At 40.3% G+C, this 27,668-nt stretch overlaps 1 long non-coding RNA gene across 1 annotated transcript in view; it reads left to right on the plus strand.

Moving 5' to 3' along the window:
- The window catches only part of LOC129189163 (uncharacterized), a 35,060-nt gene extending 8,531 nt beyond the window's left edge, over positions 1 to 26,529 (plus strand). The window contains exons 2-4 of the long non-coding RNA XR_008572745.1: positions 20,583 to 20,695; positions 26,255 to 26,339; positions 26,414 to 26,529. This is a non-coding gene — a long non-coding RNA (uncharacterized LOC129189163). The remainder of the gene's footprint in view (positions 1 to 20,582; positions 20,696 to 26,254; positions 26,340 to 26,413) is intronic.
- Positions 26,530 to 27,668: the final 1,139 nt, after the last annotated feature.

A 27,668-nucleotide genomic window follows, 5' to 3' on the forward strand; every position in this document is an offset into this window, starting at 1 on the left:
TTGTTAAGAGTAGTTTTATAACTGATCCATACTGTATAATGTTTTGTTACCCTATAAAGGGTACCAGCCAGTCAGACTGCGACCCTTTTTTTCACTCAAACAGTATTTACTGTATAATATATAACTGAAATACAAAATGTATAATATAATATAATATAATATAATATAATATAATATAATATAATATAATATAATATAATATAATATAATCGAATATAAAAAAATTTAATCTTCAAAAATGCTATATGAAATTTTTGAATGGAGAATAAGTAATCGATAATAATAGATTGGGTTTGATAAGAGATATATTTCCAGCAAAATATAAGAATAATATATTTTAGTATCATAACAAAAATGTACAATGAAATCAACAAAAGTTTATGCACTATTTTATTGTAAGGTGCCCACTTCATGTACTGTAGTGATGGGGGTGGGGTGTGGGGGGTTGTTTTTATGTGTTTTTATGTTGTTTTGTTTTGCAATCTGTTCCGTCTTGAGCATATAAATAAAGCCATATGAACAGTAAACATTTAATATAAATATATTTTTACATTAGGAATTTATTTTACGTGTATTTTGGTAAGAAATCAATTTAAGCAACAACAAAAAAATCAGACGAGCCATTTGAGAAGCGCAAGAGCCGGCGCTTTTTAGGGAGCCAAGCCAAAAGAGCCAAACATGCCATCACTGATGTACTGCTAAAATCTAGGAAAGAGCGTCTAGTTGTACATTTTTTTCCCCAAGTCCAGATTGTGCATTGACTGGTCAACAGAAAAATCGTTTGTTTTCAACAGCAGGAATGAAAAATAAACAACATGTTTTGTCTTGTTCGTGTAATTATCAGGCATCTATACTTCCCAAAAGCAGTGGTCATCATGTATTGATCCTGCGGATGGTGTTGCAAAGTCAATTGTAACATGATCCCACTATGTCTGAAACAGCTTTTTACAAACTGCCAACCCCTGACATCTTCCTGACCCAGCACCTCGTTGCTCCTCTGCCAACCACACCTACCGCTTCCCTGTTGGCATCTGTTGGCAGCCAACACCTTGAGGGGGCGATACTGGGAGTGTAATGTTCCAGGGAGAGAATACTTGGAATGTCTTCCAGGTGAAATGTAGGATGGACAACAAAAGTCCAATCAGATATGTATTGACTCGTCTTGGTGACTTTTTGTTCCAGCAAAATGTGTGATGTCCTGTCATGCAAAATTGTATCGCGCAATCAATAGAGAATTTGTGTTTTTATTTTTAGGCCATTTACTCATTCAATCCCATTTTTTGTGACAGCCCCTTCACAGCCCCCACCATTTTTGACGATTTTGACGGATCTTTCATGGCACTCAGAATATTGTGTTCTATGGCTATATATATATATATATATATATATATATATATATATATATATATATATATATATATATATATATATATATGTATATATATATATACATATATATATATATGTATATGTATATATATGTGTGTATATATATCTATATCTATATCTATATATATATATGTATATATATATTTTAAACAATGTGACTCGCATCTCATTCGAAAAAAAAAAAAGTGTCAGTAAAGTTTGTTGCAGTAGAGCATCGGCAAGTTTCAGGAAAATATCAGTTCCCGACGAGAAAAGGGAGAAAACCAGCTTTTTTGTGAAAAGATACATTTCAAGCATAAGTTTCACTTTGACACAAATGTTTTTGCTTTTGCGTTTCTAAAAACATTTACTGTAGATACATCTTTGGTTTTGAATGAGTTAACTGTCTGTGGATTGTCTGCATGATGGCTAATGGGTGTGCTGGTTGTCATTTTTTTCTGTTTACATTATTCCTTCCTGAATGGACTGCAGATGTTCCACTGCAAGAAAGTCGCATTTCTTACAGACAAATAGTAGGCATGCTGATATTGGCTTTCTTAACGATATCCAATATTGTCCAGCACTTCATTACCGATACCAATATAGACAGCAGCTGTTTCCTCAAACTAATGTCAGGTGACATCTGGTGTATTGGATGAACACATTATGCTGCTTTTACTGTGAAGGCACTCGATGCATTTCTCAAATAAACACTATTTGTGCAAAATAAGACAAATACTGTAATATGCAATTAAGTTAGACTTAGACAGACTTTATTGATCCACATGAGAAATCGCTTGGTTACAGTAGCTCAATTGCAGAAGAAAAAAAAAAAACACTCTCAAATAAAATACAATAAGATATAATAAAATAAAAATATAAGAAACAATGTTTGCATATTTACAAACAGTGTGTATTTATATGGTAAATACAAATCAATTTACACTTTATACAAGGGAGGGCAGACAGTACAGTGCAATAAAGTTTTTTGTTTTTAAGGCTTTGTAAATTCCCAACTCGAAATTCCCTGCTCATTTTTTTTCATTTTTCCAGCTTGCTTGTGTGTGTAACCCCTGCCTACCCCTTCTATTCTGCGGCGACACACACACACACACACACACACACACGACACCGGCACCACACATTTTGACCAAACAGAAAAAAAAAACGTCTCGTTGACTTCAAAGAGCCAGCTCTAAGAGCCCCATCACTACCCCGTACAACCGACCTTGGGTCTGGTATCAAGTCTTCAAAAACCTACATGTGGGTCAAGTCTGACAGAAAATCTTTGCGGGCTTGAAAGGTTTCCTCATTAAACCAAATAAGTTCGAATTTGCCCTCACTCAAGTACTAAAACATGTGTTGACTATTTGTTGACATTTGTATTCCTCTTGTGAGTGATGAGACGAGGACATTTTCCCCCAACGACCAGATGATGTTGCATCATTGAACAAGCCCACTGTCTGACCTAGAATTCCATGCTTGCTGGATTAGAGCAGCCTAATTACTCTTCATACTACATTTCCATCCTCGTATTTGGCAGGCAAACAGCCCAATATAACAAATACGTCCATGAATCATGTGCGTATTTCCGATCGGACTTTTGAGGACACACTTTAATTATCATCAGATAAAACAACAATGCAAAATCAGGCGCTTTGATTAAGGACGGACAAGTTTGTGAGTCCACAAGGGCCGGACTTTTAAAAGGCTTCCATTTGTTTGGACTGACATTCATTTTGCTAACATTTTAATTAAACCCCAGTGAGGTCAGACAGATCGGCACGGCGCTTTGTAAAAGCTTTTTGTGGAAATACAATCCTGCGGCCGTTTTCCTAAACTGGAGCCACCTTATCCTCACAGCGCCCCATTGCAGCCCTCTCATATTCTGAACCCTGTCCAAACACAACAAGCTGAGACTGTACACAGAGTGATGAAAAACTGATATAACATCCCTTATTGTTGTAACTTCTATTGTCAGTCTCCCTGCTGGCTCATCCATGAAATTATAAGTGTGGAGAGTGGAGTGGAATTGCCACACTGGGGGCCCCGAAAGTCATAGAAGACGATCGCCAGAGACGTGACTCCCCTTGTGGCCACCCCCTTTTTTTTTAAATTTCATGTAATCCCAGTAAGAAACCAAAGAGAGGAAGAAAGGCGGCGTATGACACCCAAAGATGTTACAATAACAGAATGGAAACCATGCGCCCCAAAACACCCAAACCCTTTCATAATCTCGGGCATGGAGGGAGGCTTTGGAGCGAGTGACAAGACCGGTGTGTGCGTGTTTTTGTGTGCGTGGACATCACACAAGTTGCACTCATGGGTAACAGATGGTGCCTTATCATTGGCTACCATCGCTGTGCAGCACACATTCCTAGACAGGCCAGTAATGCCGTGTGTGATGTTCACTTGGTGTCAGTCTTGCACACAAACGTACCATGCGTGGCTGCTCATTATTTCATACTTTATCAGTGCACAAATCGTCACGCTGGAAACAATGAAAGGCTTTCACTGGCAAAATTGTCGATTGGGCAAGTGGATGCAATCACCCTTCCATGCCTGCTCACAAGCATCCATCGCAGTTCGTCACTCTGCTGTCAATTTTAGCAGCTTCCCTCATGCAAAAATCTTTTTTTCACAATGCCAGTTTCATCAAGGCCTCATAATTAAACTCTGTCAGTCAGGCTAAATACCTGGAATTGTTGAATGAGAGCCGAAATAAGACAGGGGCGGAGACGTACATAGAGCGCTATGAGTGATGGATCTCAGTCCTTAAATGCCGCTGTTGTGACCCAAGCGCGAAGAAAGATAACGTTGGGAGACTGAAGGAGGGCTGGAGGAAGGCCAAGTGCATTATGGGTGAGGTGAGGAGTTCACACCAGAGAGTGCCAGGGGAGCGCTCGTACAAACCTGGCTGCACCCTGCAATGGCAAGTTGGTGGGGATGGTGATCCATTGCGCAAATAACCGAGAAACACATTTTTATTTACGCTCTTATGTTAATTTTACATGCCCTGTAATTGACCAGTGACCAGTCCAGGGTGGAGTTCACCTTCAACCGAAGTCAGCTGTTTTTTTTTTCCACTTTCAGTTTGCGTTGTTGTGCTGGATGCCCTTCCTGATGCAACCCTTGCTGGGAATCGATGAAAGACAGACGCTTGTGCCATTACGCCGCCAGGGATCAACCCTGAACAGGATAAGCGATAGAAAACATGAAATATGTTTTTTGTATGAAAACATGAAATATCGGAAATACTTATTTTTGACTAAGAAGATATTTTTAACGCTCTGTTAGACCACTTTGCTTATCTTAAAGCGGCCCTGTCGTACATTTCCAACTTTTCACATCCTCAACTCCTGACCAATCACAACAGCGTCGGCGTTGTCGGAGGAGCAGGCTGTGAAATCCGAGCGTTTTGGCCAAGAGGAGAAGAATGCACGTTCTCCCCGTACACAACTTATAGTATTTTATTCAAATAAACTTACTAAACTTGCTAAATAAACTAAAAAAATAAAAAGTCCTGATGTGTCGGCCGAAACAAAGAAAAGGGCGGTGAGGCGAACCGGCCAAACCTAAACAAGCAAAAAACACAACTAAAACCCTAAAACACAACCGAAACCGAAAGCAGGGCAGCTACAAAGTAATGGAAGAAAAAGCAACCCAAGTAAACAGATAAAGGCAGCACGAGCAGAGCACACCTGCACACATTTACAGGCTCCCGAAAGGGCAGTTAAAGCAGAAAAAACAGTGCTCAAACATAACAGTTATTATCCAGAAAACCATGGAAATGTCTGGACATCAACTTTTAAATTCAATTGTTATGAGCTATTTTTTGCTGTCATCATTATATTTGTCCAAATAAATGCACGTCTTCTTGTACCAGGCATTCAAATAAACACAACACTCAAGGAAGAAACAAGGCTGGTCTAATAATAACCGTCAATGTCTATTTTGGACACACGGCTCGCTCCTCCCCCTCCAAAACCCTCCTGCTAGGGTGACGTTGGCCTTCTCCTCCGATTTTGCATCAACATTTGCAATCAGAGTGACGCTTGATGAACAAAGTTTAGCACTGAAGCATAAAGAAAAATTGTGGGCTTTTTTAACAGTGGTACATGTCTGCTGTGCATTTTGTTTATAAATAATTACCAACTTATGGTGAATGAGATTTTACGCGGGCCTATTTTTGGAGAAAATAATAATAATAATAGCATTATTTTTTTGACCAAAATCTGCAAATCTGTATTATTTAAAATTCGACTTGCCAGAATGCTTGAAACAAGTACAATGCCATATTGGCAAGTCAAGTTTTCTTGTTCTGCTAGTGAGAGTAGCACATTTTTAAGAAGAATGTCACATTTAAGTACTTCAGAAAATTAAATATGTCTAACATAGAAATGTGTGGCAGGAAGAAAACTCCTGTTAGGCAAAAACAAGCATTTTTAGAGAGTTTAGAGAGTCTGTTTCTGCAGTGCAGACACACTTCTTAGTCAATGAATCAATCAAACTAGGAGTAGAAGCTGTTATGTTCCTCTGAATGTGATTTGTGCATCTTACCAAGGCCTTTTGTGCCGTTGTATGCTTCCAACTTTGTGGTTGGAGAAGGCACTTTGGGATGAAATCCAGCAGCGATATACAGACCTTCTCTCATGTCCAACACCAGTGACCTTGAAAAACAAACATTTCTTCAGACGCACTCCAAAATCTTGTAGAAGGGCCGTAGGAGCCTGTGGTGAAATGGTTGTATGGTGTTTTTAAACACATTCACAAGCAAACGCTGCAGCGGTCAGCGTTTTACACGCCCGATCGCATGAGAAGCACATTGTCAAAGAGAGTTGTTTCCACCTTTTGACATCGCAGAATATGCGGTTTTAGTCATTTCTCAGATGAATCAGCTGCTCCGCCCAGAGGAGCTTTCCTCCCCTCACATGGTTCCATTTTGAAAAATGTTGAAATAATTCAATATGTCACTAAAAATCAAATATTATCGACCAACACGGCCCGAGGATTTCCCCCGTGACTTGTCTTTGCGTCGCTGTAAAAGAATTGCATTCATTCTAACCGTCTAAACCAATGATGCCATATAGAGAGAAAATATGGACGAAAACTATTATGAAAAAAAAAAAAACAATTATATTTTTAAACAGAGTTGTACTCAAAATTATTCGACCCATAAACCAACAAAACTAAAACAGGCTGTCAAAAATAACACGATAACTAAAATAATTTCATTAATTACATTAAAATTTGTGTAATTAACGCATGCGCATCGTGTCAAGCCACACGTCTCTGTTACGACGGCGGACGGAATCAGAGTGTAGCGTCCCCCCACCGTCACACACAGCCTGATGCTTTTAATCTGACCCGAACACATCGACAGCAGTGCGATTCCAACACCTCCAACTCACACACACACACGTCTCTAGACCTCCTCTGAACCACACTTCCTCATTGTCACTGGACTACTGCAAGGTGCGTTCACTGACACTCCGAAAATCACAATAATGCCTTTATTATGCGTGTATGTGTGGTGTAAATAAACAGAAAGACAACTACGGAAGTACAGTTTGCTGCGTTTGAGTATGCTCGGAAATCCCAGAAAATACATATGCACTCAAAACATGTGAATTCGTCTGAAATAGCGCGGCGTCATTGAAGGCAACCCTTCTTGGCTCGTAATAGCACGGTTAACGTGTGACTCATTTTCCGACAAGTGTGCTGTCTCCTAGCTTGATTTAAATGTTCACTTCATTTGGAGCTGTTAATACATGCAAACATGTCTATAATCGCGTGCTGTCATTTATATTTTTGTTCCTAAAATACAGTAAAAATGGGCATAATCATGATTAAATAACTAGAAAACTGATTCATACATTTTTTTAATCACTTGACAGCCCTAATATAAAAAAAAACATATTTTAGCCTAAAATGTACACATCATGTAGAAAAAAATAGTCCATCTCCTTTGTTGCAAAAGCCGGATTTTTTTAATTTCAGTTTTGTGTTTTGTTTTCTCACCCACTGAAATCCAGAATTCCCTTCGCGTACTCCTCATCATTCCCATCATTTTCCGGCCGCCTTCTTCTCCTCGCTGTGTCGTGATTGATTGTTTGGCTGCTCGGCCTGCTGAGCCGCAGCGTTCCAAAAGCATTTCAAATCGTCATTCTAATTCATACAGCATTCGTTCCATGTTTTGTAACCGTTGCGCCGTGTTTGCCGTTCCACTTGGGGAGACGCATGGGAAATGACACTAAGTTGAAGCCATTTGAAAAACAAAAAGATTCAGGGCTTAGGAGAGAACATTAGGAGCTCGGGCCAAAGCCCCCATGTGGTTCCGCTTTTCTTACACATCTGGAAAGACTTTCAAACAAGAAAGTACATTCAGGTAATGTAACACATCCTCTGGCAGCCATTCTTAAAGTAGCGCTGGACGTAATATTGGTAGTGAGATGTGGATGATCATCTTAGCAAAGTGAATTTATTACATTTTTGCATTTCAATTTAAATGATTTATTTTTTAAGAGGTAATTTAATATTACAGGAAATTATTATTCACCTTTTTGCCAAACGTCAGCATTGCTGTCATATTCAAATATTAATCTAGGGGAGGAGAATTGGGGAAAAACTGTAAAAAGGGTGCTTAAAAAAAAACCAAAAAAACTTGTCCTTAACAATTTTGCCAATTAATAGTTTGTTTGATGGATGCCAAGAATTCTTCTTCATTTAATTTAATTTATAGCCCCTAGAAAACAAAATAGAAACAAATACATGTAAGAAAATGCTGTTTAATTCCATAATTTACACAAAAGGTCATTACAATTCTTACAGAGGGGATTTTTAAAAGTAACTGTTAAAATATGTATCAGTAATTTCTACATTTTCATCATTTGTTATAACAGTAGATATAATATTTATCATATACAGTTAATATTCTAATACAGTATATACAGTGGTGGCCAAAATGATCACTTGGCATATTTAAGAGGTTTCAGTTGTTTTTGTTGACTTGGCCATTAAAGTACCCCCAAAACGAATGAAATATCTACAAGTCATCTTTATGCTCTATAAATCATAGAATAGAGCCATCATAAGGAGATTTAAGATCATTTCCCTTCCAAAAAAACAAGCTAGGCCTATTTCACTGTCAATGTCACACAATAATGCTCCTTCCTCAACCCAATCAAGCAAATTTGGGGCAAGTTGGAGAACAAATTTGCTCTTGTACATTCAAAGAAAAGCCTTTGGCTTGCGTTGCAGAAGGCGTGGGGTAACATTAGTGTTGAAGTTCTCAGGAAATGCATGTATCGACACTATGATAGAGAGATGTGCTGCTGTTTTTGCTGCAAAAGGTGGACATACCAAATGCTCAAGTTAAAAGTGGATAAAAACAGTAGGACTCACTTCACCTTGTTGTGCTCAGAGCAACCATCGGCATTTTTCCTGAACATTATGAAATGAAATCATGCAAAAAAAAAATAAAGGTCAATATTATAATAATAATTATCAGCTGTGTCAGGTGTTCTAATAATTTTGGTATGTGGGGTGACCATGTAGAAATAAAAAAAAAGCAATAACATTACACATGCAAAAAAAATCAAAACGTATTGATATAAAAATGAGGACAAAACATAAAATGTATTGATGGTTTCATTTATTATCGTTCTTTAATTATTAAAATGATTCATTAAATGTTTTTATGATCATGTGAGGATGTAATTACATATGCTGTATTCTGTCGTTACAGTATACTGTATATATGTATTATATAAATATGATATGTTATTATGAATCAAGTAATTACTGTATGTATCAAGCACTACGTAAATATGCTTCGTATAAGAAAAGACAATACTGTATTTGCTTCTTGCTCCTTTCTGCACACAATACGAGTGACTCTTTTGTAGGAAATTATCTTGACGGCGGTTCACTCATTTTAGATTTTTATTGTTGTGCTTGAAATTACGCCGGAAATTCTGAGATTTCGAGATTAAAGACGTACATTTCCGAGAATAAAGTAACACATTTACGAGAATAAAGTAATACATTTATGAGAATAACATTGCAAATTCATGACAAAGTCATAAATTTCACGAGAAAAACGTCGTAAATTAATAATAATAAACGAGGTTAAAGTTGTAAATTTAAAGAATAAAGCGGTACATTTAGGAGAATAAAGTAGTAATATTAAGTGAGTTTTTTTTATCGTAAATGTACAACTTTATTCTCGTAAATGTATGCGTTTTTTCTCGTACATTTACGACTTTATTCTCGTAAACTTTTTGTCTCGGAAATTTACAACTTTTTTACTTGTAAATTTATGACTCTATTCTTGAAATCAATTTTTTTTTTTTTGATGTGGCTCTAATACTCGTATGACGCAAAATGAGTGAAAGTGAAAGAAAGTGAAAGTGAAATTCCAGATGTTACAATTGTTCCCCAAACAACATGTTTTTTTCAATATCACGCAATGTGATATTGACCTTTACATTGCATTGTGTGGTTGCCGTGCACTACGATTGTCCGCCTCCGTGAGGGATGACACGCCGATCACATAAAGTGTACGAAAAAAGAAACACTGCGCCATGGGTGACATTTAACAGCTAAAAGGAGGTTTGCAATGGAAAGACTTTATAAGGTAACGCAACACTAGCGGTGCGCTACATGTTGACACAATGACGGATGTCAGTACCAACAGGGCCGTGTTTTGATATCCAATCGCCACGGTGCCCCCCACGGAGAGATGAAGTGCACCAAGACTGGATCTATGACAAGCTTAGCCTATTGGTTACTGTAAAGAGTGATGGGCCAATAGGAAAATGAGTTTTTAAAGCTTTGTGTGAATACTGCTGATTGTCCCAGTATGGCAGACACACACACACACACACAGACATGGATCACCTGCCTGGAGACAGGGTGGATTATGGGGAATTACGGGGGCACTGTCTGACTTGGCTCTGAAACTTGGGGTCCTGTTGTTGTTGGCGTAAGATTTGATCCTTCGCCAACACACACTGACTCACTCCCCCAACGGAAAGTGGAAGCCGCTGATACGAGCACTCCAACGGGGGCCGAGACACGCCTGTGCCCGTGTGCATAAAGTGCACACACGCAACACTACGAACGCATGCACTTACTCCCAGCAGGGCAGTAAGTGTGTCCCCTGTCCAACAGTAGCAACTGTAACAATGACGGGGCTTAGTGGTCCAACAGAACTCCCCCTGTAGATTGACACACGAGACGGCTGTTCATACAGTGCGGCCATTCACAGGCGGAGAGCTTAATAAGGCGCTCTTAGCCAACATTAGCCTGCAGCTGTTACAATTAACAGTGAAGCCTGTGCATGAGACGTCACTTTTCATTTCACTGTTAAGCAACAATCGGATCCGGCAAGCATAAGTGGTTTCAGAGAAGACTGGAATAAATCGATTTGAATTCTTGGGGATTTTTAAATAAATATACTGTACAGCTCGCCTTGGATGATGCTTGTATCCATCTAAGTTTGTTGTTTTTGTCACTCCATACTTTCAACTAAGTATTAGTAGCAATAATAAAAATAATACTGCTAAAACATGGAACAATGGTGGACCTTCAGGAGTGGCCGGCCAACCAAAATGACCCCACAACAACATCCAAAGAACTGCAGGCCTCCCTTGCCTCGGTGAAGGTCAGTGTTCATGACTCCACCATAAGAAAGACACTGGGAAAAAATGGAGTTCCAAGACCAAAACCACTGCTGAACAAAAAGAACTAGAGCTGGTCTAAATTTTTTCAGAAAACATCTTGATCATCCTCAAGACCTTTGGGAAAATACTCTGTGGTCTGACAAGACAAAAGTTGAACTTTTTGGAAGATGTGTGTCCCATTACATATGGCATTTCAGAAAAAGAACATCAAAGCAACAGTAAAAGATGGTGGTGGTAGTGTGATGGTCTGGGTCTGTTGTGCTGCTTCAGGACCTGGAAGACTTGCTGTGATAAATGGAACCATGAATTCTGCTGAAGGAGAATGTCCGGCCATCTGTTGGCGACCTCAAGCTGAAACCAACTTGGGTTCCGCAGCAGGACAATGATCCAAAACACACCAGCAAGTCCACCTCTGAATGGCTGAAGAAAAACAAAATGAAGACTTTGGAGTGGCCTAGTCAAAGTCCGGACCTGAATCCTATTGAGATGCTGTGGCATGACCTTAAAAAGGCGCTTCATGCTGGAAAACCCTCCAATGTGGCTGAATGACAACAATTCTGCAAAGATGAGTGGGCCAAAATTCCTCCCCAGCGCTGTAAGAGACTCATTGCAAGTTATCACAAACGCTTGATTGCAGTTGTTGCTGCTAAGTGAGGCCCAACCAGTTATTAGGTTTTGGGGGGCAATCACTTTTTCACACAGGGCCATGTACCTATGGCCCTGAAGATCTGAAGAAATGACGTGTGCCAAACATGCAAAAAAAGAAGAAATCAGGAAAGGGGCAAACACTTTTTTACCCCGCTGTACTTTGTCATGTCCTGTGTTATTCCTCGCAGTTGGAAATGAGCTTTGGTAGGATAAAACCACGGGCACAGCTAGCGCTGACATTAGCTGCCTCGTTAGCATCAAGCGACAAGACGCGTGCCCTCGTCGAGTTTTGCATCCAGAAGTGTGTGTATTTAGTGTGTATTTCATGTGGCTTTGCAGCTATGCAACTGATGTGTCAGCACATAACACTATTTAAGTAATATTTCCCACATGTCGACGTGAATATCATAACTTAATACGTCGCAAATGTCATTGTTTAATGGCTTGCAGTGTAAACAAACACGTGTTGACACCACACATCAGAATTTTGCACAGAGCTGTAATTGTAACACCATCAACTGTGATGTTTTTGCTCGAAATGATCATACTGTGAGAACGTCATACGGGCCTCATGCCTAGTAGTGTTATGCGTACTGTATACACCATCTGCCTGTCATGATGGTGCTGATGCAAATACCACATTGGATTTAAATGTTATATCCATGCTTGGTTGGTTTTGCTTGTATTGATAACAATTTCCCTTGAGAAAGGCCTTTTCGAAAATGCCCTTGATGTCACCACTTGGATTCAGCTGTGATTTTTGCACAAAATCAGTGATCCTCCATGTGCTGGTTTAGTGACGAACCAAGCACCTTAGCAGGCCTAAAAGCTGCACAGGATGTCTGATTTTATTTTTGAACTCATTCAATTCCAGCCATTTTTCAAAAGACAACTCCTGCAGTAGCGGCCATTTTAGACGATTTTGGCAGATTTTTCAAGGCACACACAATATTGTGTTCTATGGCTATATACACATCGAACCTACCAAAAGAAACATTAGACTCCCGTCTTTCATCAGCAAAAAAAGTTTGTTTCTACCTTTTTCTGTTCTTTAGTAATCATCAGTAGAACATAGGTAAGTTACAGGAAAATATCAGTTCCCAACTAGAAAAGGGAGAAAACCAGTGTTTTGTGAAAAGATACATTTTAAGCATAATTTTCACTTTGACACAAATATTTTTTGCTTTTGTGACTGCTCAAATATGTAAACAACTATACCACAACATAAACAATACAAAAAAGGGGTTGTTTTACAACATAATGTCAATTAATTACAAATATATCACCATGAACAAGTTACAATTTTCACATTTGGAACTGAACGATGTGTGTGCACGTGTGTGCACGTGTGTGTGTGTGCCCATGCGTTAAAATTTCCGAACAATGCGTAATCTTCTGCACGCTACACTCCTCCACGCTCTCTCACTTCCTCCTTCTTGTCAAGTGTGATTATTCTGTTTACATATGTTGTTGGGATCTGGCGTTCGGGATTATAAAAACGTATAACTACGTCTTTGGTATTGAATGAGTTAAATATATTGTAGCATCTTTGCTCTATATGTTGCGGAAGCAAACATTTACATTAAATTGCTCAACAGAGCCACAATTACAAGTGGTTGCTATTTACTTAAATTGCAAAGTGATGTTCCAGGAGCACCAGCAAATAGCAAAAAATGAATAATTATTACACCAATAAAAATGTCTATTTTTATTGTCACCCTTATAATATTAATGTGTTTACTTAGTATTAGGTAGTAAATGTCGGATATTGTTTTTGTTATGTACACTTTACTTTACTTTTTTACACATTTACTTAAGTAGGATCAGTAACAGCACATTTTGAGAATACCAAGTAAAATCTACTGCAAAGTTAATATGGTGACGTCAGAGGCACCACCTGTGCTCGTTTGGTCGCCCACCAGGCATGGCTGCTGGCACTGATGGCTGCCGTTGGCCAATGAACTGCTCTGCTGGGAGTAATGCATTATGGGTAAAAGTTAAAATAGCTCTTGTTTGTTATTTTAAACAAGTATTGGTACTCGTCTTGTATATTTACTAGCTACCTTTTGAGTGTTAAGTTTCTGTGTGATGATTTTAGCGTGAGTCAGATTGTTATATTGCGTAATGACCTCCTGTGATTTCCGATAGTTTGACACGCTCCCCGAGAGTTTCCTTATAACTTCTGATTGGCTCCTGCTCAAGGATGAGCTTCTGATTTGCGAGCAGTATTTAAACGATTAGTATTAGTTCTGAAGTATAGGAGATGTCACGAGATTAGAACGTGGTCATAAATTAGCTGCACCGCTATAGCCGCAGGGTTCAAAGTTAAAGAAAATACAGTGGGAATTATGGTATATATTCATTAAGAAATATTTGTAGGATGTTTTCAATCAGGAAGTAGGAATTACTTGGAAAAAATTGTAATAATTTGCAAGCACAGTCTAAGTAAAAATTATACATTTTTAAGTGAAGTTTTATGAAGTGAAGCAATATGCTAATAAATGTTACTTTATGTTTTTTTAAATCATTCTTGAAAAGCAAGTAGAGATTACTCGAGATTGACCCTTGTCTACATGGAAAAAGTCCACATTTTTTTCAGTGTACGAGACTATAGATAAAATCCTCCTGGAGACACAATGACGCGTAAAAACACACATAACCATGCACACACACACACACACACACACACACACTCACAGAATAAATGACATGCCACACGCTAACGAACCTGACATGATGAAAGTCAGTGTTCTTTGCTGGGGTGTTATGACAGGATTGCAAGATTGCAGGAAGACACAATATTTCCTCATGAAATGAATGAGCTATCGTTCTGATAGACAGCACTCTGCGTTATGAAGTCTGTCTGTGGAAGCAGAACTAATAACCTCACGGCGTGATGAATTCCTTGAACCGGAACAACAATCAAACAAAGTGGAACGTCTCAACTTTGAGGTCTTTCTGAAACCAGGCAGGAAATGAAAAGGCCACCAGTAAATATTTTTCTTCTGATTGCATACAAATAGAGGGAAACGATCACAGTTTTACAGTTTACTAATGGAACAGATAATCAATTAGTGGTTGCCATGCTCGACAGAAATGTTCCATTCTTTTACTATTTATTGGTATATGAACAGTCACAGCCACATGTCATCACTTTGTCACAGTGCATTATGGTTAAAATATACGCTGCAGTGTGTTATATTTACTTATATGTTAATAGCTGCTATTTATGTATCGTGGTGCTCCATCACCGGCAAAAGAATGACGGGTAGATTGGCCAAAATATTTTAAAATCACGCAACCGGTCAAGTCAGCGTCTGCGGGCTTAGGGAGTGAAAGTTATGCGAAGGCTAAACAGATGGCGATGAGGTGAATTGTCTTTTGGCACAGAGCTTCGCAATTTTCTGATGCTCTCCTTTGTTGGTTTTGAACGTGCGCATCAACTGTCTTCCCCGCTTGACGGCGAATAGCGGGAGCAGCTGTCATAATACTGCCGTGATGGGATTATGACGGGTTTATGAGCGAGTTCCTGCAGTGAAATGGGTTTGCTACAGTGGGATGTCCAAGTCAAAGTCAGCTGTATGATGTGGTGCTACACGTCAGCTCTTTGCTTACTTGTTAGCAAGCAGATTGCACGGTCGGCTTTGTGTCACTGTCAACAAAATAAACCTTTTCCCAGGAATAACAGAGTGAAGTTACGTTACATGGAAATTGACTTTCACTTGTATAGCACTTTTAAGGAAGGAGTACATTGATGATAACATGTAATACTTACAGTATCTTGACGTATTTTTATGATTTAAAACATTACCAAATCGTCTTTCCGCACTGATTTGACATAGCCCATAGCAGCTAACGCTACTTCTGTCAGCAACAGCAGCATAGAAACAGCGACCACACTTCCAATGTTCCCTTTCATTGGGATGGCTGTGTCTTCCAGCATAAGGCTTGTGCGCCACTCCTCGGGTAAAAAATGCTGACAGCAAACGAGCATCTTGTTGAGTCTTCCTCGAGAAATTGAGAGCCAGTAGTATCCATTCTTCCGTCTGTCTCGCTGCGGTGACTTGAGGCATTGTGAGTGATGCCGAGGCTAGCAGCTAGCGAGGGTTGTGTTACTCAGCCAGATAAATAGAGTTTTTTGTGTGAGCTGCTACAATAACAACATCGCTGTAGCTTGGTTAATATCCAGGTCGGTTATGTAAATGGAACACTGTTGGCATTTTGTTTAGGTTTGTTCGGGCTTTAGCGTCAAAATAGGTACCTCCATGACGTGCATTGTTCGCTGGCTCATACTCATTCGTTTTCTCTCGTTAGAACGCACAGAAAAGGTAAAGAAATATGTGTTCATTTTGGCAAAATCCCCCAAAAGTGCAGTTTTCCGTTAAGGTGCTGAAAGTGCTTTGACGCTGTTACCACATTTACATACTGATGACGCAGCACAAACTATATATGAATACACAAAAGTTCCAAACGATTCCAATTTCTTCCAGTTTCCCATCCTGTATGCGCAGTGGACAAGTGTCCCAATACTTTTGCCCCTTCAGTGTACAAGCATATCTGACAACTATTTCTCTCAGAGAGTGGGAGTCTTAGATTGTCAAACTTGCCACTTTCCTAAATTGTGAGTGTATAACACTAATGCAATATCTGCAAACACGTCCTGCACGGCCGTGCCCTTGAGTGTCCAATCCATATGAGAACCTCTGCACCATCCCGCCGACGACATTATAATATTTTTGATGAACAGGCCATGCAACTGCAGACCCAACTCAAGGGCACAGCCCATCTATCTGCCATCTGTCAGCGACTTGTCATTCGGTTTTAGTAATTACGCAGGCGTAAATACAGCCAGCAGACAGTAGTTGGATGGCTGAATAAGATCTATGTGGAGTGTATTGCTGAGTGCCTGGCAAGCTTGAAGAGAACTTCAGGGCAGGTCAAAGCTTTCCTCTCAGGAAGTCGTTGCAGCTTTTATTGGAAATGGCTGAAACCTTTCACCTTTGGACTCTTAACAGGGTCTGTTGACCTCCACTGGAAACTGGCATTCTGATCAGGTGTGTATTCACAACAAGTTAGGTCTGTCTTAGGGATGTCATATATTGGCTTTTTTTCCGATACGAGATATCACGATATTGTCCAACAAGTTGTTTGATTCCGATATCAACAGATACAGATGCTGATGTGTGTAACATCACATACCTCCTGTCGTGGCATTAACACATATCTGTTGTGAAGCTAATGGATACAGCATCAGCAATTAGCTTCTGGACGTGGCTGAACAGCATTGTACAACTGTAAGCAAACATCGGAGAAATATTTACGAGGCATGGCAAAGCGTGGCTCGAGGAAACCCGGCAGCAGTGCATTTTCTGCCAAGGAGTCTCCCGCGAATAGTACCGCGTCTGCCTGCTGCTATTTACGTGTTTTTTTTTTTACATTCCCGCTAACGCCTCACCATTAGCGGTGTTTTCACAACCAACAACGTCCTGCCACCCCGAACACGGAAAGCATCGGCTCACGTATGTGCTGCGTGTGCAGTGTTGTGACTCGCTGATGCACAGAAACACACCCACAAATGTTGCTCACGTTGAAGTTACAGATGTCCGCCATCTCCTGGTGTAAAGTATCAACTACATGAAGAATCACATTAGCAGCAAATTCAGCAATGTTGCTTGTTTGCGACTTTGGCGCTTAAAGGGCTACATCAGTTTTCATTATAGGGAACAAACCCAGTACCGATATTGACCGATATTACATTTTTATGCCAATATCGGGCTGATAATATCGGTGGGCTGATATTATCGGGCATCCCTGGTCTGTCTGTCCAGTGCAGTGGTTCTCAATTATTTTCTGACATGCCCTCCCAGGGGACAGGAATGTATTCAGGCCCCCCCGATTTGAATACTATTGAGTAACTGATAATATCTATTTATTTATCTGTACTGTAAAGACTGAACTCGAAAATGAAACCAGGAAAATGCAACAAAATGGAACAAGCATAATTGAAGAGTCAAATTGAATGTTGAGTACGATGAATTTGTACATGTTGGCAGGTCACTGAACGTACTGCCAAAGTACACGCCCACCCTGACAGTTCACCGCGCTTCCCCCGGGGGGACCCGCCCCACTATTTGAGAAGCACTGGTCTAGTGTATCGATCACTCAAATGATAATAGAAGTCCAGTCATCCCTCGCCACATTGCAGTTTGAATTTGCTGTTTTGTGGTTGAATACGGCGTATTATTAGTCAAAATATGCACAGATTTTACATATATTTTGCATATATTAAGCATCAAACATAAAAATGGTTAAATACATTAATATACAAATTCATTTGTTGTCTTCCTATGATGAAAATTCCAAAGGTCCCCTATTTTTTCATATTCTGGATCATAGTATCCGGAATTATTCCATCATCTGGATCAGCCTTTGATATTTCGTAGAACCTGTTGGAAACTGGCCCTGTATTTTTTCCCAAGTGCTCTGATCATTGTTTGTGGAATTATATGCACAAATCTCGCAATGTTAAAGAATCCTTTAAAAAAATCCTGGATCCAGACGGTGATGCGGATCACCTCCAAAATCCCATTTTCATTTTCAAATTTCAGCCAAATCCGTTCAGAACTTTTAAACATATTTTGTACACAAACAAACAACAAACAAACAAATCAATGCCGCAGGCAAAAACATAATCTCCTTAGCGGAAGTAATAATCCTAATAATAACATGGGGTGCTGTTGTGGCTGTAATCCACTCCAAGTTAAAGCTCAACTCTGAAACTCCATTATCACTTCCTGTCCTCCACATGTCCAGAACACATTTATTGCAACACACGAGCATGAATCTTTATTTATGTCTTAAATATCTTGTTTTCTGTGATTATGTCTACTATATTGGGTAATATGAGTGTATAAAGGTGCCTATTTCATGTCTGGAGGGCTCTAATAATGTTCAAAAACACATTTAGAAGGTTATCAACAGGTTTTCTGTGCTCTAACTCCAAAAATATTTGATTGATAGCGTCTTGGCGGAAATTCACTTATCACAGTCGGGTCTGGAACCGATTAACCTCGATAATCCAGACAACAAGTGGTCCTCGGGTTGCGAATGACTTCCATTCTTAGACTGTGTCGGAAGTCAGGTCCCTGGTGTGTGAGTGAACGGAAGAAAAGCTCCGACTCATTTGGGGAGAAGCCGTTTGGCCCCACCTGATGCTTTGCACATGCATATTTGGATTCCAAATATAAGACAACTTGTCTCTTTCAATACTTTTTTTCTGGGTCAACACAAAACACTTTCTCATATTTGGGTCAGTGTGGTGCATTGCTTTGCTATGTTGGCATCAACATTTCATTGTACAATATAACATTTGGTCTACTCTACTGAATAAGTAACAAGAATTGTCCCAAACAAGCTTGGAGCGATAATATTAGTATGCATATTTTCGTTTTGTTCTTTGACAAAAGCTGGACTAACATCACTTTTTACTTCTGACTAAACAAAAAGAGCATGTGCAATATAACAAGGGACAGAGTGCATGGAGAGTTGAAGCATCTTGTTTATAGGACACCGCAGTGCATTAGTTACGGAGGAGTGTTTCACATTCACGTTATTCTCACAAACATTGCTTAAGATTGCAAAGAGCTTCCTTATTTGAACCATACATTTCCACCAAAACCTGATCCATCAACAAGGAGCATCTCCCTTTTGCAACCTACGACTTATGTCAAGGTTCACTTACTATCTTCCCGGCTAAGTAGTCAAATAGCTTGAGAATAAAGACGATGGTTTTATGTATGAACATCTTCAACTGGATCACCGCTGGGGAAACAATTCATGGAAGCAGTAAAAAAAAACAAAAAACGAGGCCAATAAACCGGTTGAGGGAGCTCAAGGAAACAGACTTTTGACTCCTGAGCTCAGCAGGGAGGGCAAAACACCTTAAATCTTCCATCCCAAACACTATTTTAGACCGTGGATGGGTTCGTTATCTTTATGTGTCTGTAGTAATAAAAGATTAAAGAGGCCTTTATGCTGCATGGGTCAGCTGCGCCGCACAGACCTCACAGAAATGGAGCAAAATTAACTTTTAACTGGGAAAAAGCTTTTAAAGGATGAACTTTGGTCAAATTGACTGATTGCTGTTCTCCGGAGTTGAAATTGTCTGAGAATATGAAGTGTAAAATGTGCTCAGTCAAAACTTTCTTTGGATTCAAACAAAGATACTGCTTTCGGAATGATGGACACTTCTACCGTGTCCTGCGATTAATCTCAACAAGTTTATAGCTTTGATGCGTCTTTATCAGGCTTGCAAGGCACGGTAGCATGCCATGATAAATCCAAAAAGACTCACACTCGTACAATGTGCCACTCCCTCCACACGTTTTCAGAGAAACGCGGCGGCCGTGGCCTCCCCAAAAAAACGCATGGACTAAAAACACGCGTGGTGGGCGGTGACCAAGGCTTTAAGGAAACACACATAAGGCAACTAAGACAACAATGGGGAACAATAAACAACAACAACGGAACCGCAGCGAGCTTTTACACAATAAGGGCCGCAAGGCATGTTTGTGGAATACTTGATGCGGCCCTCGTGTTAGTTGAGTTTGAGTCCCCGCCATACTGCAACTCAACTTGAGACTAAATCGCTTGCTTTGCAGGCCTAAAATTAGGCAAAAATGTACAGTTATAGTTGGAAAAATTGCTTAAATCTTCATCACATTTATTTGCATATAGTGCTTATTAAAACTTTTTTTACCATTCCCCTTCTCCTTGAGGTGACCTCCTGCTCACTACACTCGCACTCTTCTTCCCAGCACTTACGTTCCAGCTATCCAAAATCACACAGGCTCACAGCTTTCTTCTCTTCACTCCCATCAGCACTCTGGTCTTCCCTCCTGTGTTTGTTTACCAGTCGGGGCTAATTGCTGACGCAGCAGACCTACAGATTCTGTACTGCCTGCATCTTAGCTGGAAGAGTTCAAGGGCAACAGGTACGTGAAAATTGCCATTTTAAGCTTCGCTTAATGGTGGTGGTCTAAGTTCAGTTAAACCTGTATAACAAGTTTGAGGTGGAAAACCTGATCAAGAAATATTTAAGATCCTCAACAGTCATTTGTCCAAGCAGTTTCTTGACCGACCCATTTTAATGACCCCTGGGCACCAACATCCTCTATGCAGATTTGGCAAACTGGTCAAACACAAGCCAAATTCTAGTGGACTATGAAAAAAATCAACAACAGCAATCAAAATTTAGTATGACACAAGCAGACCTCAGAGAACTGGACAAATATTGAAGATTACATCATTTGTACAAAAGATTTGTACATTGATAGTTTTTTTCCAAACAGTGTAAAACGGCTAGTTAAACAGTATCCTACCAGAAAAGTCATTCATCGCTGTCCTCGCCCTCCTCCTGGGAACTAAAACCACTAAAGTCGTCTTCTTCAAGTGTTGGAACCGAACAGCCCCACAATGCCCTGTCCCATCGAAACCTGTTGGTGACAGCAAACCTCCCAATACCGCTCCAAGCTGCCAAGATCCACCGACAGACCCAAGCAAAAGCCGCTAAATTGATCACCGTCAATCTCTCCATGCATTCTCTGTGGTCGATATCAATACCTCCTATTCTACATTTTTAGGCTCTAAAATGGATTCTCAAATCAAAATATTGATACAAACTTCAGTCATCTAAGGTAATGTATATCATTAACAGGAACACATTGGGAAGTAACAACATTATTCGGACCCTGTCTGGATGTTATACAGTTCAAAAAATGAATAATTACTCTGGTGTCTTATATTCTTTATTTCATGAGCTATGCTATGATTTCAAATACACTACTTCATAAATTTACCTGCCAAGTTAGGTCTATTTGCACAAAGTATCGATATCAGCTCAGTATCGCTGATACCATCTTGAATTTTACTTAATATGTAACCAAAAAAAAAATCTGTGGCATCGCACATCACTCATGAGAGCAAAAATTTGCAGTATCACTGTATAAGCCACAAGGTTCAAAGCGTGAGAAGAAAGCAGGAGCCTACACACCAGGAATTAGGGTGCATAATTCATCCCACTCTTCTTCACAAAAATACCGACTAGATTCATTTTCCGTGCTGTAACACTTTCACAGGTGATGCCTGTGCATCAACTTTTAAGTGTTTCTGTCTCAATCCACGACTTATACTGTGCATCAAACGACCCGCTGTGACTTTCTCTTCAACAAAAGTATAGCTGGAGGCTAAAAACAGGTGCCAAAATGCCAAACAAAACGGAAACAAAAACAACAACCGGAAACCCCGAGAGCCTGCTTCTCTCCTAGAATTATTCATGAGAAATGAAACGTTGCACTTGTATTGATTTACATGTTTTCAAGGAGAGTGTCTTGAGTTGAACATCAGGAACATCTGGTTGTAGCGCTATATCCCATGGTTGATTCCAACTTGCCTGCATTTCAAAAGCATGTTATCAAAGTATTCATAACTACTGTTTTTTAATGTGGGAAGGGAATATTTGCATGTCTTACAGGACAAATTCCAATGTATTCTCCACCCTCTTTGGCTACTCCGCACTTGTTTACCACGTTACTGCAAATCACAACCACCAGCTTGTGCACTGGGGAAAATGAATCTCTCTAATTGAATGACCATGTTGACTTGACTGTAGTCATTAAAATTCCCAAACACTATATCTATGTTTAGGCTTTTATAGACTTCAATATCCTGCTGCTGCGTGTGTGCGCTATAAACATTTGGGACGTCCAGCTTTGTGGTAATGAATTCTATTAAATCTTTTCCTCTCTCTTGTAAGGATGATATAAACAGAGGGCCGAATCTGGAGCAAATAACTGAAAAAGGAAGGAAAACAAACCACTCAAGACAGGATGAATCGGTCCCATTTTTGGGGGAACCAAGCTGCTCTTTTATTGGCTGTCAGAACAGAGATGAAAAGAGTGGAAAGGAGAGCGGGACGTCTCTGTGTTGAGCAGGCAGAGAGGGACGTCAGGACATCCTTTGGGAAGCATTGAAAAGAGAGACAAGACGATCAGTGATGGTTGTTGTGAAAGTGTTGGAGTATTCTAAAGTGTATGCATTTGGGGAGGACAGTGTTGCATTTAAGTGCAGGCCTGTATCGTTCCCCACATGGTTGGGGGTGTGTTGCAATCAGTGTGTATGTTACAGACGAGTCTTGGGAGGCAGCAGTCGGAACACTGAGCAGACGCATGTTTTTCAGCCAACAGCTGCCAGACACTTTGCGTGTTGCAACATTTATTTCCCAGATTAGATAAGGAAAACCTTCAACCATCAGGTTTTTGCCAAAACTGTCAGATTGCAACCATGCATGGACATGGATTTTGAAAATTAACAGATTTTATTTAGTGAGCAAGTTAGTTAGTGGCTATGATAAACTTGTCATGCAAGCCCATGTTATTGCTTTTATAGTTCGAAAACAAGCTGCGCCTTCCGTGCTGCTGTTTTTGCTGCAGAAGCCATTGAAACGTGTATATTTTCTTGCATTATCCGAAACGGATGCTCGTCTAAAACGAGTATCCGGCTCATTCCTACTGAGTATGCATTATTTCTTATAGGAAAAAATTATTTGGTTAGAGTACGTTTCTGTTTCAGTCAGACCTTCTGGAATGGATTAATGACGCTAACCGAGGTTCTACTGTAAAAGATCATAGTATTTTTTGACATCACAGGAAGTTACACAGGAGGGATGCCCACTTTATGGGTCTTTTTATGGTAGTGGTCCAAGGAAACTGCAGCAAAATCTTAAATAACTACCTCAAAGTCTTATTTGTAGCCCTTGAACACCAGCGGGTACAAAGATAGAGAGCCTGTCTTGATTTTCTCCTTGTTCCTAAACGCTTCTGAGCTCTCCCTTGATCTCTTTGAGTGGGACTTACATTTTTATCCATGTACTTGCGGTCGTACAAATTCATCTATCTTGGTTACATCATACCTTGATCTTGACTTTCTATATCATCAAGAGCCATAGCGGGGTGTGTGTATTTAGTCCGGTAGAGGCACTAGCAAAGGCACTCATCAGTTGCAAAGATGAATGAGGCTGACAAAGCGGTGGAGACAGCGGGGACGGCAAAGATGTTGCCTGTTCTACTCGTCTTCAACCCTTTGTCTATGTGTGTCCCCTAAGACAATAATGTTATCCTCCATCTCTCATATCTTCTGCACTTGTGCCACAGTCTGGCTCGCATGAACGGCCATTTCTCTCTATTACTGTGGTCCCACAATACGTCTCTTTAGCAGTGGTTGCTTCCATAGTGGACTTAGAACTTCCCCCTCAGTGGGACATCTAATATCAAATAGTTTACCAGGCAAGCAATTGATTATTAAACCCAATTTTTTGTATTTATACAAACCTCTGCCCATCATGTATAAACTAACTGCCGGTAAGGCTAGTTGACGCCTCTACTTCGGCCAATAGTGGGCAACGTTCACAGTTGTTTGATGCACAGTAGGTGTTTGCCCTTTTCCAACAGCTACGTATTTCCAGGTATGGTAAAACTAGGTTTAAGGTTTATCTTTACGTTGCGTTGGAAATTTAGAAATCGAAAAATAAGTCAGAATTAGTGTAATAGAGTTGAGCGAATCAGACAAGTGACAAGCCAAGCCCTTGATGGATTCTCTGGTCTGCTGTGTGGAAATGTCCACCGTTTATCAAATGTCTGAACGAACTTAATATGTGAACCACAGCCGGCGAAAAGCTGCGCCCCATTTTTCTCTCTAATATATTAGAATGAGGCAAGTTGATGTTTGATTGACTAAATTGAAGGGGACAAATGATTTATAGTTCATGAAATTATTTGGGATGACGTCCTCCTCTCTGTCCAGCGAACTTGTGTTATTTTTGGCCATGGATGTCAGGCTTTCCTGCCAGGCGGAGTCGAGAATCTGAAAATATTTAGCTAAAATTCAGTCTGCTGGGCTTTTGTACACGGACATACACACACATACACATATTTCACACAGACTTGCAGCGCTTGCACATTTGGTTTCAGACACACACATATAACAACATTCCCATTCAAATCAGCGGACAGGGCAGATTGCTGAATGGAAAGCTGTCACTTGTGAGGAACCTCAGGAAACAGGCGGACAGACAGCCTGTGTTTGTTTCCCAGGCTTCCACTCGCTGAGTGGAAGTTGGTGCCAAGCGCCGCTCGTGCTGACTTCCCTGGAGCCCAAAGCAAAATGCTGCTAAAAGCCCCTCTTCCTACCTGAGCTATGAGGCCACATCATCGCATTGGATGTTACCACTGAATTTCTCCCTTCTTTAAAACATCTCAGCATTGCTAGAGCCCACCAAACAGAATATGAGCTGAATTTAGTATCACATTATCATGAAGGTACCATCAAAAATGATTTACTAGTTGCTCATAAATTGAGTGATGATGTGAGAATCTTACTGTAAATCATTAACAAGGCCGCAGTATACTGATAAATCTTTATTATCTTTATTTACGCGAAGAAGTGGTCTCCACTCACACCAAACATCTTTTCCAAATGGATGCCTAAATCAGTTAGTAACTGTAATTACCGTAATTTCCAGTGCTTAAGCCGCTACTTCTTTCTTAAACTTTGAACTCTGCGGCTTAAACAGCGGTGCGGCTAATTTATGGCTAAACTCTAATCTTGTGACATCTCCTTTACTTCAGAACTACTACTAATGCTTTAAATGCCGTGCCGCTCGCGAGTCAGTGCTGGAACGGTAGCTCTTTCTTTGGTGCACACACGACAACCCATTGGAAATCGCAGGAGGTAGTTACAGTATATGTAACAGTATAACAACATAACAATCTGACTCATGGTGTCATCTTACAAAGAACAGGAAACTCATCACACAGCAACTTAACACTCCAAAGGTATGCCTGAGAAATTTATAAACATGCACCAATACGAGTTAAAAAAAAAACTCTTTAAAAAGTTTTCCTATAATGCATTGAGTCTGAGCAACGCATTCATTGGTGCCTGTTGGGGTGCTGCAATGACGTCAGCCTCCCTCTGGGCTCCTGTAGTGGACAGAGGCAGTATTGCAGTGTCATCCATCCATCCATCCATCTTCGATGTTCTTTGTGCTCCAATGAAACGCTTTGCTCAGACGAAATGCATTAAGGGAAAAATTAAAAATATATATTTTTTCATTGGTACATGTTTGTATATTTATTAGGTATACCTTTTGAGTGTTAAGATGGTGTGTGATGAGTTTAGTGTTCTTTGTAAGATGACGCCGTGAGTCAGAGCTGCCTGGTCCTCACGGACTCATGTGTGTCACAATATGCCATTTTATGACGTGGACTTGTGCGGCTTATACACAGGTGCGGCTTATATATGTAGAAATCTATTTTTTCTTCTAAATTTTGTGGACAAGTCGACAAAAGCCGGTGCGGCTTTTACATTAACGAGGTTGAGCCTAGCAGAGCTCAGTAGCTAACCAAATCGGCATCAACTACCTAAAACGTGTAAACAGTTTACCAGACACAGTGATGAGTCTGATGAGTCTGTTGGTTGTCATTTTATGGTTGTAGTGCCATCACAAATTGCTGACAGGTCCAGAGAGGTGTTGTCCTGCCAGGCTGGCAAGGCAAACCACAGCTGGAGATGCACCACAAGGTAACATTTTTTTTGAGTTCCATTTTCAAGTTCCCACGATTCATTCCCATCCTGCTTTCATTTTCTCTTTTCAGCCCCTCAAGTACCCTCTCCACTCTCTCCACTCCTCTTCACTATGCTTTGTAAACACTCACTTTGCTTGATTATAATGGCCCCCCCATTAGACTGCTTCATTCATCTGTTAAAGGTCTGTCAGTGCTAATTTTCCACTGAGTGTAATTAATAATTGCCATATTGATTTGACACACACATCATTATCGCACATATCCGCTGAGGACGAGTGCTTCACATGAGTAGAAAATTATGCATTCAGATTTTTGGGTGTCAGATTAGAAAATGCAGGCTTTTTTGTGCACCTGCGACCACACAGAGACAATAATAGAATAGAGGAATGTCAGTTTGATTTTGATTAAAGATATTAGTGATGAAAAGTCACATTTCTTGGATGTATGAAATTCAAGTCTTCCACGAATACCTGCGAGTAAGTAAAACTCGAATCTTCGTCCAGTACGAGTGAGTCATTGAAACTCAAGTCTTCACTGAGCACCCAAGAGTCAATGAAGGTCGAGTGTTTGTTGAGCGCTCGTGAGTCAGTAAAGCTCTGGTGTTTGTCGAGCACCTGCCAGACAGTGAAACTCAAGTCTTCGTCGAGCACCTGTGAGTCAGTGAAGCTCGAGTGTTTGTTGAGCGCTCGTGAGTCAGTAAAGCTCTGGTGTTTGTCGAGCACCTGCCAGACAGTGAAACTCAAGTCTTCGTCGAGCACCTGTGAGTCAGTGAAGCTCGAGTGTTTGTTGAGCGCTCGTGAGTCAGTAAAGCTCTGGTGTTTGTCGAGCACCTGCCAGACAGTGAAACTCAAGTCTTCGTCGAGCACCTGTGAGTCAGTGAAGCTCGAGTGTTCATCGAGCACCCGTGAGTCATTGAAGCGGGACTGTTCACCAAGCACCTGTGAGTCAGTGAACATTGAGTCTTTGTCAAGCACCTGTCAGACAGTGAAACTCGAGTCTTTGTTGTGCATCTGTGAGTCAGTGAAGCTCGAGTGTTTGTCGATCACCCGTGAGTCATTGAAGTGCGACTGATCAACGAGCACCAGTGAGTCAGTGAACATCGAATACCTGTGAGTAAGTAAAACTCGAGTCTTTGTCCAGCATAAGTGAGTCAGTGAAACTCAAGTCTTTACTGAGCACACATGGGTCAATGAAAGTTGAGTGTTCGTTCTGCAGTGAAGCTCGAGTGTTTGTTGATCACTCGTGAGTCAGTAACGCTTTGGTATTTGTCGAGCACCTGTAAGACAGTGAAACTCAAGTCTTCGCCGAACACCTGTCAGACAGT

Source organism: Dunckerocampus dactyliophorus, chromosome 10 (assembly GCF_027744805.1).
Source record: "Dunckerocampus dactyliophorus isolate RoL2022-P2 chromosome 10, RoL_Ddac_1.1, whole genome shotgun sequence".
NCBI lineage: Eukaryota > Metazoa > Chordata > Actinopteri > Syngnathiformes > Syngnathidae > Dunckerocampus > Dunckerocampus dactyliophorus.